The 15,020-nt window shown below is 38.3% G+C and overlaps 1 protein-coding gene across 3 annotated transcripts in view; it reads right to left on the bottom strand.

Moving 5' to 3' along the window:
- CDK14 (cyclin dependent kinase 14) overlaps nucleotides 1–15,020 on the bottom strand; it is a 575,870-nt gene that overhangs the window by 441,017 nt on the left and 119,833 nt on the right. The window lies entirely within an intron of this gene.

Genomic DNA, 15,020 nt, shown 5'->3' with positions numbered 1-15,020 from the left:
CAGAAAGTGGCTCACACTGCATGGTTGATTAGTTCCTTCATCAACACACCATTCCCTTATAGCTCTTGCTCTAGAAAAGAACAAGTCTGTTCCTGCAAATAGGGACTTTTCCCCCTCTCTCATAGAATTTACAGGTTTAAATATAGTTTTTCTTTTTATTAGGTTTTGTTTTGGGTCCTACCTGAGAAGGAGAAACCAGGGTGTGTTTTCAAAGGACCCCACACCATGCAGAGGTACAATATAACCTGGGAGGGGAGCTGACTAATATTAACTAGGGCAATTTTAAAATGTCGACCGTGTCAGAGCACTAATAACCAATAAACAGATAAGGCTGAACTCAGATTCCCAGATGTTTAAAATCAATAACATGGTCCAGAATGCTTTCTGTACACATATGCTTAGCGTTTGAGGGCCTTTTTTTTTTTAACATCATGAGGACACGAGAAACTGCCATTTGTCTCAGAGGCTGTACAAACAAGAGTCTCGGGTGCCTTCTGAATTCTGTTTTTTGTTCCTAGTTTCACTGCACCACCCACAGCTTCTTTGTACTAAAGTAGCCTAGTTCTTCCTTCATGTTTATACCTTTCAAATATCTGTAGCTCACTATTCTGTCCCTCATGTAAGATAAAGCAACCAGAAGGTAAAATCACATTAAAAATTGGAAACTTGTAAAGAAGATACTACTGGAGGTTCTGACTGATCCATTAGGACCTGAATTTCTTTCCCCTGGTAACCACATGAACAGCATTTAAAAATAAAGATTGTAAATATTTTTAAATTCCTTCCCTGAAGGAGAAATAAAATTGTGTACTCTCTTCTTACTCTGAAACAGATGGTTATATAAATAAATACAACTTATATCTCCTCACCTACAATAACCATCTTTTTAATAACATTTAACTGCATTATTAATCCTTGGAAAATAACTTAGTGATTAATGTCAAGAGTGATGTTAGAAAGTTTAATAGTTTTACTCTAATAAAATAAATCTAGATGCAAACCCCATCAAAGAATTCAGAAAAATATAGGGCACCACTCAATATAGGATTGACTTTTGAAGCTCTTAAAATTTTCAGAGAATCATATATGGGTCACTAACCACACAGAGCTTATGAAGAGAAACACAGGGAACAAAGAACGCATGGGGAGAAAATGGAAGTATCTTTCAATGTAGCTTTAACAACTGGTCCATCTATTGTAAAGAGCTAAAATTTCAGTGATAATAAATTTGACAGAAATCCATTAATAATAAAGTCCTAACTGCTTCCATGAGGACTGGTTCTGTAAACCTTTCCTATGACTGAAAAAATTCAATAGTGAATCCTAACTGAGATATCCAAGGTGAACAGAGCAGAACAGCGGGATACACATACCCTGCTGTTTGTCTGCCACCTGAAAACAAACCCCATTGCTTCCAGGAGCATTTCACAGTCATCTTTGTATTTTTAGCAAGATCTCATTTAGCTGTGGAATAAGCCACTGGGGCAAACTTGTATCAGTTGGGCCGAAGAGGAAGTCTATAGAACATATAATCCTTCCCAAACCTGCCAGATGATAACTAGAATACTGGAGCATTCTTTCACACCCTCCTTTTATCCACTCAAACCCAACAACATTAAGAAACTGTCATATATGCTCAACAAACAAGCAAACTGGAGAAGAATCTTGGGCAAGATATAAGTTGATAGAAAAGAGAGATGGAAATTAAGGATTTCTAGATGACCATGACAATGATGATGATAGCTATTATTGAGCTCTTATTATATGAGTTACTATTAAAAATATTTTATAAGTAGTTTCTCAATTAATCTCTACAACAACCCCATGAGGTATTACTATTATCCCAATCTTACGGATGATTAAATTGAGGCACACAAGAGTTAAATTACATGTCCAAGACCACACAGAGAATATGCACAGGAAACGTGATTTATTCCAAGACTCTGACTACAAAGTCCAAGCTCTTGACCACCAGGCTGTCTTCCTTATATGTCCCCTGGGACTTACATCCTGCAAGAAATAAGGAAAGTAGAGACCTGATCTGCAACACTTCTCTCATTCTTTCTTCTCCTGATGCAAAACAAAAGCATTTTTAAAACTGAGCAAAATCACTGCTCTGTGTTTTAAGGTTTTCTGACCCATCCTCCCTGCCTGCTCACCATTTCCAGCATGTAAATTTAACATGCTTTTGACTAATCTGACTCTCAATCAGCCTCATATCAAAAGTCAAGCCTGAACATCAAAGTATTAGGGGGTAGGGCAAGGGCAGAAATCAAGAAGATTTCTTTAGAAGGACAGGCTGACGGGGAAGATGGGAAGTCTCAGGCATTAGACACTGCCATGTTGAATCTTCCTCTTCTCATGTATGTTTGTGTTTCCTGAATAGTATGTTAAAGGCGCGGATATAAACTGCTGATTGATCCCATCTAAGAATCATCAAATCAGTCAATGATAGACAAACAGACAGCTCTAGGGCCTTAACTTGGCTTTCTAAAAAGGATCTTCTATCAGAAAACCATCTGGATTTAAAAGCAGCATCAGGAAGAAATATGAGAAAGAGAATGCTATATTGATGAAGCCAGGCTTACCTCATCCAATGGAAATCTGCTTAAGACGGCATCAAGCTAATACCCTCTTTCACTCCCCTCTAAGTCAGAGGATACCTGGGATTTGGGGATTGAGTGTCCACTGAAAACAGCAGTGGGGAGTGAGAGAAGGTTTGCAGTGGGTGTCAGGAGACTGAGTAGAATCTCACTCTCCAATTGGCCAAATGAAATGAAGATGAGCCAATTAGACAACACGATTGCTGAAAAACCTCCCAGTCCTAAGAGTCTCTGATTCTGCAAGAGGACTTCAACATGATCAGTCTTTGCTTATAAAGTTAGATAAAGTAAAAGACTAGAAGTAGAGTGGGTAAAATTTGAATGTTAATGACAAAAGCTACAGTCCAGCCTTCCACGGAATATTTCAGCTGATAGTTGCTTTCTATAAGCAAAGAATTGACATGAAAATCTAACTAGCCCAATTACCATGCTCAAATTACTAGCCCATGTAAAGAATCCAAATGAATACATCCTTAGATCATTCCCTCAGTGCATTTCTATTCCTCATTCCTTGCCCTTCCCCCCAGGCTTTTATTTTTAGTATCTCCAAATTATCCATATTTATTAGATGTCCACAGAGGTCCATATGGGAACTTGATTCCGTGAAATCATAAGGGGTGCGGGGGTGGGGAACTGCTGTCTTTTCCATATAAAAAAATCAAAGCATACATTAAAAAGGAATGAAATTCTGATACATGGTACAACACGGATAAACCTTGAAAACATGCTGAATGAAATAAACCAAACACAAAAGGACAATACTGTATGATTCCACTTGATATGATATGAGATACCGAGAAGAGGCAAACTCTTAGGCCCAGAAAGTAGACTGGAGAGATTACCAGGGGCTGGGGAGACGGAGAATGGGGAGTTATCATTTAATGGACACAGAATTTCTATTAGGGATGATGAAAAGTTCTGCAAGTGGGCAGCAATGATGGTAGGCAAACACTGTGAATATACTTATGCCAATAAATTACATACCTAAAAATGGTTAAAATGGAAAATTTTGTGTTATGTATATTTTATACCACAATTTTAAAAATGGAAAAAATCTAAGCATATAGTGTCTGTTTCACAATTGCCCAAAATGAAAAAAACTTGCCTCCAAATTCTTCTTGAAATATTTTAAAAATAAGTAGATTGTAAGTTTTATGAGGACAGGGACCAGCTCTGTTTGACTTACTGTTACACAGTAGTTACACTGTTACACAGTAGACTCTCCATAAATGTTTGTTTAATAAATAAATGATTAAAAGAAAATAGAGGAAGGAGTCTCCTAGGGAGGAAAATATAAAAAGCATCAAATTTACTTATTCCTGAGAAAGTATAATGGGGCATATTCCTGAGAAAAATACCAAAGCTACTACATCTAAGCTCCTTCAGGGAAGGGAGTGTATCTATTTCATCTATACTTCCTTCACAGCACATCTTATGATGTCTTAGAGTAGATGACTGATAAATGTTTGCACAATGAGGAATACAAAACTGACTGTAAAATCAATGTCATATTACTGCTCTACCACCCCTTTTTAAAAATTACTTACTTTTTGCAAATGTACAACTCCTTTTGTGACAGGGTGAAAAAAATAAACCTCACAGCTTACACAAAGCGAAGGCAAAAATGTAAATAGCCAGGAACATCACTCTCAGGAAAAGAAACAGCAAACACACAGCACATCATCCTCTAGAGTAGAAAAAAAGTTTGTTTTTTTAAGGAACAATTGAAGTATAGAAAAGAATAGTTTATAGTTCATCTTGATTTTTTAGGAAATAATAAATGGTCAAAATAAAAGAAAACTTGAACTCTCTTTGGAAGAAAATCCAAATATTCATTCCCCAAAATCAATGTCCAACCTTTACAATAAATAGTTGAGTGAATACAGAAAAATATTTAAGGCTCCTTCCCTCCCCCCAAAAAATTCTAGTGAACCCAAACATTATCAGTATTTCTCTCAATTAGCCTATCAAGTAATCAGGTGTTCTTTCTTAAAAATACTTATGTCACAAAATTATATACAACTGGCTTGTGGCCAACATGCCACATCAAGTTACTGATGCTTTTCTCAACTAATATTCACTAGCTACATCATTTACATTTTACACGAAGTACTCAGCTCAAGTATACATAAGAAGAATATTTTTAAAGCAAAAAAAAAAAAAATCAAATGCTGACACCCTTAACATTCAGTACCTATATAATAGATGGATCCTTATAAACTCACCAGGACCACGTAATGTAGTAGTCTCACTTCGAACAATATTAAAACATGTCCTTCAACTTCAACCACCTCCAACCCCAACACAGTGTGCCCATTAACAAAGGAAATAAGGAATTCACCCTCTGCAGATATCAAGGTTTACATTTCTGTCTCTCAACTGTTATCTTCTCCACGAGCAGGTAAGCATCATTTTGGAGGAGACTGTCTGCTGCCCCGGTCGGTCCCTCATGCATGCAGGAGTTCTCCATTAGCATACAGAACGCTAACAGTCCACTCTTAGAGTCAGCACTTCAAGCAGAACTGCGTGCAGGATTATCACTTCCGTACATGAAAGCGTAACCACTACAGGTGTAATGATGCAAAATACCAGCACACCGACCTCTGCCAGGCAGCACACACTTAAAGCAGGTGCATTTCTGTGCCAGAAGGGAGGCGGCGGGAGAAGCAGGGAGGAAGCCCCAGATCCCTAATATATTAGAGATGTTTATTGCACTCAGAGCCAGTCCAGCTAATTCATGGACATCAGTTTACCCAAATGAGAAAAGTCGTATCCCGTCCTTTGCTGGCTTGACTCAGAGGGCATTCGGCCAAGCATAGCCAGGCAAACCAATCTGTCAGATCTCTTTAAGCTATAATAAATAAGACGAGTTTCAGAAGAAATAAGATTCAGCTATGGCAAAGAAGCACAGTCGCAAACCTTTTCTTCGTCTTATCGCTGCTACTGGTGTTTACAAACTACAAGCAGCAGCCTCGGGGACCTCCAGAGACTCTTCCATGGGTAACCTCCTGTCAGATCTTTAGTTTAAATAGCCCCTTGATCAATCTGTGATGTTTTGGGCAGTTAAATAGAAGGGGGTGAGTAAAATGACATGCACAAAATGAATCCTTTTCAAGTTGTAAATGAGTGAGTCAGGATTCAGTCTTGCTGAGATGCTCCAAATTAAAACCCCTGCTCTAATTTTAAGCATGCTCGGTCTTACCGTTTTGCTGTTGTCTGTCTCAGGCTCAAATCACCTGGAACTCTTTAACATGTCTCTAGCAATGTGTTTGCACCAGGCCAGGCCCATACAGCAACTGAATTCACATCTTTCTGCACTAGCAAGCTGAAATGGTACGGCCGTACTACAACCAAGAAAGGGGGAAGCAAAAGCAAAAAAAAAAAAAAAATTCACCCAGAAATCACCTACAGAAGCTAATCTCCATGGAATAAGACCAAATATGGTTCAGAAGAACACAAAGGACATGCTAACATTCAGTATCAATAGCTTTAACAGTTCAATTTTTTCCCAAAAGAATCTTTTTTTTTTTTTCTCCAAACACGATGGACTTGCCTCTGGAGTTCCCAGGAAGGCAGTGTAACTGGGCTCTGCAGCAGCATTGCAGCCAAAGTAACCATCCATATGCTGTCCAGGCAATTCACAACACACTGTCTCTTCAGAAAGATATTGATTTGTAATGCAGGGCTGCTTCAAAAGAATACAGAATGGGAGCCAAACAGCTAATGGTGATTGCATAGGAGGAAAAACATTTAATCAAGGGGATGCACCTCATCATGCTCAATTCAATTTTTTAAAAGCACTGGAGAAAGCCACTAAGTGTCTTGAGTGACAACCCCATTAAACAGTAATCTGAGGTCCTATAGAAGGCCAAGTTTAGGATACCATCATTCGTGCTGCAAAGCCACTAAAATGGTTTAATATGTCTATGTGCATAGATTTCTCATATGCAAATGGGGCATGAGGAGAACTCCAAAATAACCATGCACCAAATACGTGAGGTAAAAAAAAAAATGCACAGGTGTAGCATTTACGGAACCAAAGTGATAAAATACATAGTTATGAGCCTGCAGAATTCTTGATGGAGTTAGAGCTCATATCACCCTCAAAAGTAAAATATCAACACAAACCAGAACTCACAATCCTTAGGCTAATTGTGTCAAGTCATACCACACGGTGCTGGGTGGCAAGGAAGGATGCCAAATTGCTACTCTCATAGCGACCCCTACAGGACAGTGGTTGATCTACAATTCATCCTTGCTTAAAGTTATTTCCTATCCTTAGAGAACAGAATCACAAAAGGGCACAAATTAGATTAAGACATAAGGCTACAACTGAAAAATACACTAGGCAAGAAATCAAAAAAGTCAGGCATGAAATATGACCTCATAGATATTCATTTAATTAAGAAATTAAGTACAAGAAGAGGTAACTACGGTGTCAAATATTCCTTTAGCTCCCAGGACTAGGTGCACACTTATAATCAGAAATCTCAAGGAAAAGCGCTTTCCTTTCACATCCTAATTGGTTTAAAGGAATCATCTCCCGCATGCCCTATTTCCAAACCATCTTCACTTTCATCCTTTTGAATGACACTGGGAAGATACTGAACTTTATTTTTTTCTGCAACACAAAAGCTCAGCCCTCAGTACTTGCTATATAAATAAATATTAGGAGGATCTGTTGATGATAGTAGTTCAAACAAATTCTGTGGACTCCTGTAGAGTGGAAATGGAAGGGGAGCTTGAGAAATGTGTGAGAAGAATGCGTGGGGAAAAAAACAGTGTCGACTAATGTATAGAATTATACAAGAAGTTTGACCATAGGACAGAAGTAAAGATAGAGGCTGAGGGTGAAGCTGTGGGAAATAATCACTATGTTCATGTCTTAGAAGCTTTGCCATCTACTGCTATTAAGAATATCTTGGGCTTCCCTGGTGGCACAGTGGTGGAGAATCCGCCTGCCAATGCAGGGCACATGGGTTCGAGCCCTGGTCCAGGAAGATCCCACATGCCACGGAGCAACTAGGCCTGTGCGCCACAACTACTGAGCCTGCGCTCTAGAGCCCACGAGCCACAACTACTGAGCCCGCGTGCCACAACTACTGAAGCCCGTGCACCTAGAGCCCGTGCTCCACAACAAGAGAAGCCACCACAATGAGAAGCCCGCACACCACAATGAAGAGTAGCCGCCACTCGCTGCAACTAGAGGAAGCCCGTGCACAGCAACAAAGACCCAACGCAGCTGAAAATAAATAACTTAAAAAAAAAAAAAAAAGAATATCTTTATTGGGGACATTGAGATGTATATAAAACCACACCACAGAAGAACAATAGTAGAGATTAAAATAAGGGGTCCATCTTCAAAGAGAAGAGACAAAAAGTCTTTTGTAAAAACACCATCTCAGTGGATATAGAGGAGAAGATGGGAAAGAAACTGACAAAAATACTAAATACTAACATCTACTTCGGTCATTTTTGCAAGTAAACAAAACTTGATCCCTTGAAATGCCTGCTTTTATAAAATTTTTTTTAATTCTAAAAAGTATTATGCACTTCTCTGACATTTTAAATGGCTTATAATAAACAACATCTAATCTTCAATTGATGATGGAGTCAATTACGAATATCAGTGACAGCCATGAGGGTCTAAAGGCGGGTATACAGGACCACTGTCTCCTAATCTCAATAACCAACATATGTGAGTTCCTCCGCTTCATTGTGATGGTCCAGCCTCTCTTTGCCTTCAGTCTTTCCTTCTTATGGCTGTAAATGTGCCACTTCCTTCTAACATCACCACACCCTTCTCAGTCTTGCCACAGCTTCTTCAACCATCCCTGTCCTGGGCAACCTAGATAAATAGGCTGATTAGAAGACTGTGTGAATAAAGGTCTGAGTCAAATGGTGGGTTCAAAGCAGAACGAGGAACCTTCTCCTGAGTGGAGAAATACTAGCCTAGGCACCCACTGACCATGGCTTTACCATACAGGCTTTGTGGTACTTCTCATCTGTGCAGAAACCCTTTGTTTCCTATCAACCTACATGGAGCTATCTCAGACATATGAGGCTGCTAGATGTCTGACCTTCACAGACAGATGGGGCCAAAGAAAACTAAACCTGGAGAAAAAAGTACTTGGAAAAAAGGGATAGAGAAGGGCTCTTTTTTTTTTAACTGAAAAAAGACAAGAAAACATTAAATAAGAAAACTTTTCAAAGATTAGGAAAGGGGTAAGAGAAAAGGCTACTTTATACATATACATTTAATACAATAAGTCACCTACGTTATGAATTAATTTCATTAAATCTTTAAGTCTAAAGGAGGGAATATATTTTACTTTATTTTGAAAAGTGATAGAGAAAAGATTGAAATTTCCCCAAGAGGTTCAATTTCAAATTATAATAGTTCCATGTAACCCTAGCAATTTCTTCTGATTGTAAACTTTTACAGTGAAATGTTTACATTATGATTGATTTTTAAATATTCATAATGTTTTAGCAAACCTAAACCCTAATTTTTTAATAATCCCTAAAAATTTTGACTTAATTCTTCTCCACTGGTGTCAATCATTACTTATATTCCCATATATTCAGAGAAATGTTATTCACTTAAAATGCTTTCTCAAATGATGTGACTGACAAGGGATTAATCTCCAATATATACAACAGCTCATACAACTCAATATCAAAAAAAACCAAACAACCCAATCAAAAAATGGGCAGAAGATCTAAATAGACATTTCTTCAAAGAAGACAAATGGATGGCCAAAAGGCACATGAAAAGATGCTCAACATCGCTAATTATTAGAGACATGCAAATCAAAACTACAATGAGGTATCACCTCACACCAGTCAAAATGGCCAACATCAAAGAGTCTACAAATAATAAATGTTGGAGGGGGCGCAGAGGAAAAGGAACCCTACTACATTGTTGGTGGGAATATAAACTGGTACAGCCACTATAGAAAACAGTTTGGAGGTTCCTTAAAAAAACTAAAAACAGAGCTACCATATGATCCTGCAATCCCACTCCTGGGCATATATCCGGAGAAAAACATAATTCAAAAAGACACATGCACCCCAATGTTCAGTGCAGCACTATTTACAATAGCCAAGACATGGGAGCAACCTAAATGTCCATCAACAGATGAATGGATAAAGAAGATGTGATATATGTATATATATATAATGGAATACTACTCAGCCATAAAAAAGAATGAAATAATGCATTTGCAGTAACACTGATGGACCTCAAGATGATCATACTATGTGAAGTAAGCCAGACAAAGACAAATATCATATGATACTGCTTATGTGTGGAATCTGAAAAAAAAAATGATACAAATGAACTTACATACAAAACAGAAATAGACCCACAGACATAGAAAACAAAATTATGGTTACCAAAGGGGAAGATAGGGAGGGATAAATTAGGAGTTTGGGATTAACATATATACACTATTATATATAAAATAGATAACCAACAAGGACCTACTGCATGTCACAGGGAACTATACTCAATATTTTGTAATAACCTATAAGGGAAAAGAATCTGAAAAAAATCGATATATATGTATGTATCACTGAATCACTTTGCTGTACACCTGAAACTAACACAACATTGTAAATCAACTATACTTCAATTAAAAAACAAATTTCTCAAAACACTGTGAAATTCTGGAGGAGTTTGAATTGAATGATTAAAAGCCATTTCTTAACCACATACCAAAAACATCCACATGTCATTCATGGCATTTCATGGAACCTTTGGGATTTTCTTCTTAACATTACACAATTTTCAGTGTTTTCTAGATTCTGGAGGGAAAAAAAATGAACTAATTTTATCAGTAAATATGAATAATTCTATCAACCAATATATTTGTTCCTGAAAAACGTTGCATTCTATTAAATTGCACCCTGAAAGCGAGGTTATTTACTGGGAAAATAAGACTGAGGGCAGACCATTCATAACCCATGCATCCAGAGCACTAATAAAAAAATATATATATATCCTTACAAACACACCCACACAGGCCACATCCTCTTCATCTCTGCATTCCCTACAGTGCTGGTATTAGGTCCTGCGCACAATAGATGTACGATAAATGTTTCTCGGCTAGAGATAAATCCTGTGCTGATCCCTGTGAACTGCAGAAAACATGTCCAGGTGAAAAAAGTTCAGTTATGAACTTCATTCTAGGTTGGAAATTAAAAGTCCAAAAATAGAGCAGGGGAGCTTTAGATTGTGTTTGTTAAAAAGTGGCATGGAGGCTTCCCTGGTGGCGCAGTGGTTGAGGGTCTGCCTGCCAATGCAGGGGACACGGGTTCGAGCCCTGGTCTGGGAAGATCCCACATGCCACGGAGCAACTGGGCCCGTGAGCCACAACAACTGAGCCTGCGCGTCTGGAGCCTGTGCTCCTCAACAAGAGAGGCCGCGATAGTGAGAGGCCGCGCACCGCGATGAAGAGTGGCCCCCGCTTGCCGCAACTAGAGAAAGCCCTCGCACAGAAACGAAGACCCAACATAGCAATCAATCAATCAGTCAATAAATAAATCTTTAAAAAAAAAAAAAGTGGCATGGAAGGTTGAGAATCATGAATCTAAGAACAGAAACAGATAGATGCAGGTTACAATAATTAAAAGACAGGCCTTATTTTTGCCTATATTCCCAAAACCGGATATCTGATCACAGTTCTGCTTCTATTCAAGGTTTCAGCCTAATTCTTTTTAGGGAACAATTTTCCTCCTTCCTGTACGCTGTGTTTCCTGGTTGTGTGTCCTGAATTACCCTGGGTAACAACCTGTTTGCATCTCAGTCTTTGCTTCTCCTTTTCCAATCCCTGTCACATAAGACTTGTATTTGCACTAAAACATATATTACATGGCTTCTACATACATATACATACACACTTATGTACTCAATAATTATTAAGGTGATATATAAAAAGCATGGGCATTTACATGGCCCACTATAGTTTTTTCTATTAACACACAAGCAGAAACATAACAGGATTTTGATGTGGTGTGAAATGGAGCAGGGGAACCCAAATGTAAAAGAGATTTTATTATGACCGCATTCACAAAAGGACAGTATCAGAGAGTTCCAAACATGAACAACGTATATGATCTGAGAAATGTGAATTAAATTACAAGATTTCAGAGGCCGACACAAAATCCTCAGGTAGCAGAAAGAAGAAAGGCAAAGGCACTGAGAAAAGATGTGAGGGTTTTCTTTCTTCCTGATGTCAAGATTACACTAAGGACAGAGACTACAAATCCATGATTATCTGAAGCTTCTTAAGGAGCTAAGTCTCTTTTTTTTTTTTTTTTTTAACTTCTCCAAGTTTTTTAGTTAACCATAAAAAGAAGAGAACAAGTTTTCTAGTTCAGGGTTATAAGTCAGCTTTATTGCTTTTAGGGACTTTATCCCAGCTTTCTAAAATTTCACTTGGTTAGAAAATCAGAAAAATCCCAAAAGGAAGAAAACTTTCTTAAAAGACCTTGCCAAATAGACATACAGAAATAACTTTAATGAATACTTTTTGTAAATTATATTTGGCATTTTTAAATCTAGAAATACCCTACCACTGATCTAATGAGTACTTTAAAATATTAAAACAAAAAGTATTCATTAAGTAATTTGCTCCCTTTGTCCCATCTACACACTTAAGAAATAAAATGAAATAGGATGCTGGACCATGGGAAAGAATGGATAACAATGCTGTACATTCAACAATGAACACTCATGACAATGAAAAGGTAACCAACTGAAGAAACTCACAATTAAAATGAAAATATGTGGGCTTCCCTGGTGGCGCAGTGGTTGAGAGTCTGCCTGCTGGTGCAGGGGACACGGGTTCGAGCCCTGGTCTGGGAAGATCCCACATGCCGCGGAGCAACTAGGCCCGTGAGCCACAACTGCTGAGCCTGCGCGTCTGGAGCCTGTGCTCCGCAACAAGAGAGGCCGCGATACTGAAGAGGCCCGCGCACCGCGATGAAGAGTGGCCCCCGCTTGCCGCAACTAGAGGAAGCCCTCGCACAGAAACGAAGACCCAACACAGCCAAAAATAAATATTAAAAAAAAAAAAGAAAATATGTGCTCCTATGTAATCTAATTAACTTTCCTGTAGAAAATGTCTTAGTATTTGCCATTTCAAGCCAATACAGCTATAGTTTAGATAATTCTGAAACCACATGGACACCACCCTCAAAGAAGAGAAAGCAAACCAAAGTGATCATTTGTCTAAGGAAGAATCATCATGTGACCATATAACCAGTCCAATCTCACTGGTGCAACAGAGGATGAGGTTTGCTGCAAAAATGCATGAGTAACAGGGATATTAACAACTCTGAAATGCTCTGACTTCCTCCTACACTCATTTTGTATCCAGTAAAACAGTGACAACAGCAGCACGCAAATATTGGTTGAATCCTTTCTACTACTCCTTGTGAAATGTTTTTCTTGAGTGGTTATTAAAATAAGATAGGTTCCTGTTTCTAAAAAGAAGTAGAACCAATTGTTCTGAATGGTCAGCACATCTTTTCCCTTTGCCTGGAATGACTCCTCCCCTGATGCCATCCACCACAGTCTAGGGAGGGCTGAGCCCTGTCTAGGAGCAGACAAGGGATCCAACGTAGGCCAGTCATTCCCTGGGACTTTTCCAACCAGGATTGCACCCCACCTCTGCACCCCTGATGGTGGCAAAACAGAGAAAACGCCAGCTTAGAAGCAAGTGTCTCTAGCTCTGTAGAGAAACTGGACAGGAATCTTGAACTACCAAGAACTAAGAGTAAAGATGAGGGTAAGAAAGACAGCACAGATCACATGGGATCCCTGGTCCTAGTCCTTGAGGACCAACTGCCTGGTTGCCTGACTTTCTAGAGCGTGGCTGTCAAGTCCTTGTTTCTATTCTGTCATATTATCCTCCCAATAAATCCCATTTTTTTCTTAGTGACTTCAAGTTGATTTTCAGTTATTTGTAACCCAGAGTGCTAGTGTTGGTACACATGAAAATACATGTACAAAAGGATGCAGAGCTACTGTGAAGCACTAACGTCAGAGCTACAGCTAAGTAACAATAGATGTGTTGTTTTAAAATCTAGGAAAAGAGGATTTAAGCTTGATTTTGACTTATATGATGGCAGGAAAGGAGGGTTTAAGAGTAGTTAAAGGTTTCACAAAGCTACCTCACAAACCTACTATATATAATATTCTATAAATTTTTACTAAATTATCATATATTAATATCATTTATTTATTCTTATAATTTACAGGGGAATTTATATAACTGTCATAAGTCATGGAGCATGACCTATTAATCAGTTATGTGCACCTGTAGGATGCCTGAATGCTTGGACCAATTACTTTAATCTGGCATCCAAGTTGCTATGATAGCATGTACTCAAATTTTAGGCATAGCACCTAGAGGGAAATAAACTGACTTGGCCTTGTAGATACCACTTATAAATTGATGGCACCCATAAGTAGCTAGGAAATGTCATAGGAATTATGAAAGGGAAATCAGTTTGTTACACCAACACTGGCTTTAAAGATTTCTGGCCATGAGGGAAAGAGGGTTATTAAAAATTAAAGAACTAACAGCAAGGGGATTTTGGAAAAAGCCACAAAAATACACTAGGGACTGATGGAGTATGTAAAGAAACTGCTAAGAAGACATAAAGTAAACTACATTTTCTGTATTTCATTACCAAAGGATTTTTTTTCATGTTCAGTTCATTTACCAACAATTTATTGAACTTGATATTAAGCATTATGGGGGATATCAAGATGAATGAGACACAACTGCTACTCTCACAGATACTTACACAAATAAATATAATACAAGAAGTAATTGCCAAAGAAGAAGTAAAATACTATGGGAGTTCAGAATGAGGGAGACCTCAGAAGGAGGGAGGCCTCTGAATGATGGATCAAGCAAAACTGGAAGACTTTCACTTTAGATAATCAAATTCTGAATACTAGAGTCACAACGAATTCAATAGGTAAGATGCTGGGGGGAAATGTATATCCAAAGACCAGCAAAGACCACTCGTAGCATAATAATTGTTATCGATATTTGGATGTAATTTGATAATTTAACAAAGAACCTTTGTAATATTGTAGGAGCACAGCCTAGAAGAGTTGAACAATTTCCATGATTTGAACCCTCATGAACAATGGTTCTTTTCTACCCTCTGGTGGAAGATTATTTGGATGGACTCCAGGGACTCCATGTACACTGCCTGCCCATACGGTTCAAAGATGTGTTTTTTCCTAGTTACCCTGGACACAGACAACCAAACTCTTTCTTCATATTGCTTAAGGAAAACTGAGCTTTGAGAATTGTTGCAACAGCAAGTCACAGGGAACTCAGAGATCATCCTTACTTATCATTCCTCTCTCCAATACTGACTCTAGTTTAG

This window comes from Balaenoptera acutorostrata, chromosome 7, assembly GCF_949987535.1.
Source record: "Balaenoptera acutorostrata chromosome 7, mBalAcu1.1, whole genome shotgun sequence".
Classification (NCBI taxonomy): domain Eukaryota; kingdom Metazoa; phylum Chordata; class Mammalia; order Artiodactyla; family Balaenopteridae; genus Balaenoptera; species Balaenoptera acutorostrata.
Note: the sequence above shows the minus strand (reverse complement) of the source record. Positions and strands in the feature narration are given on the sequence as shown.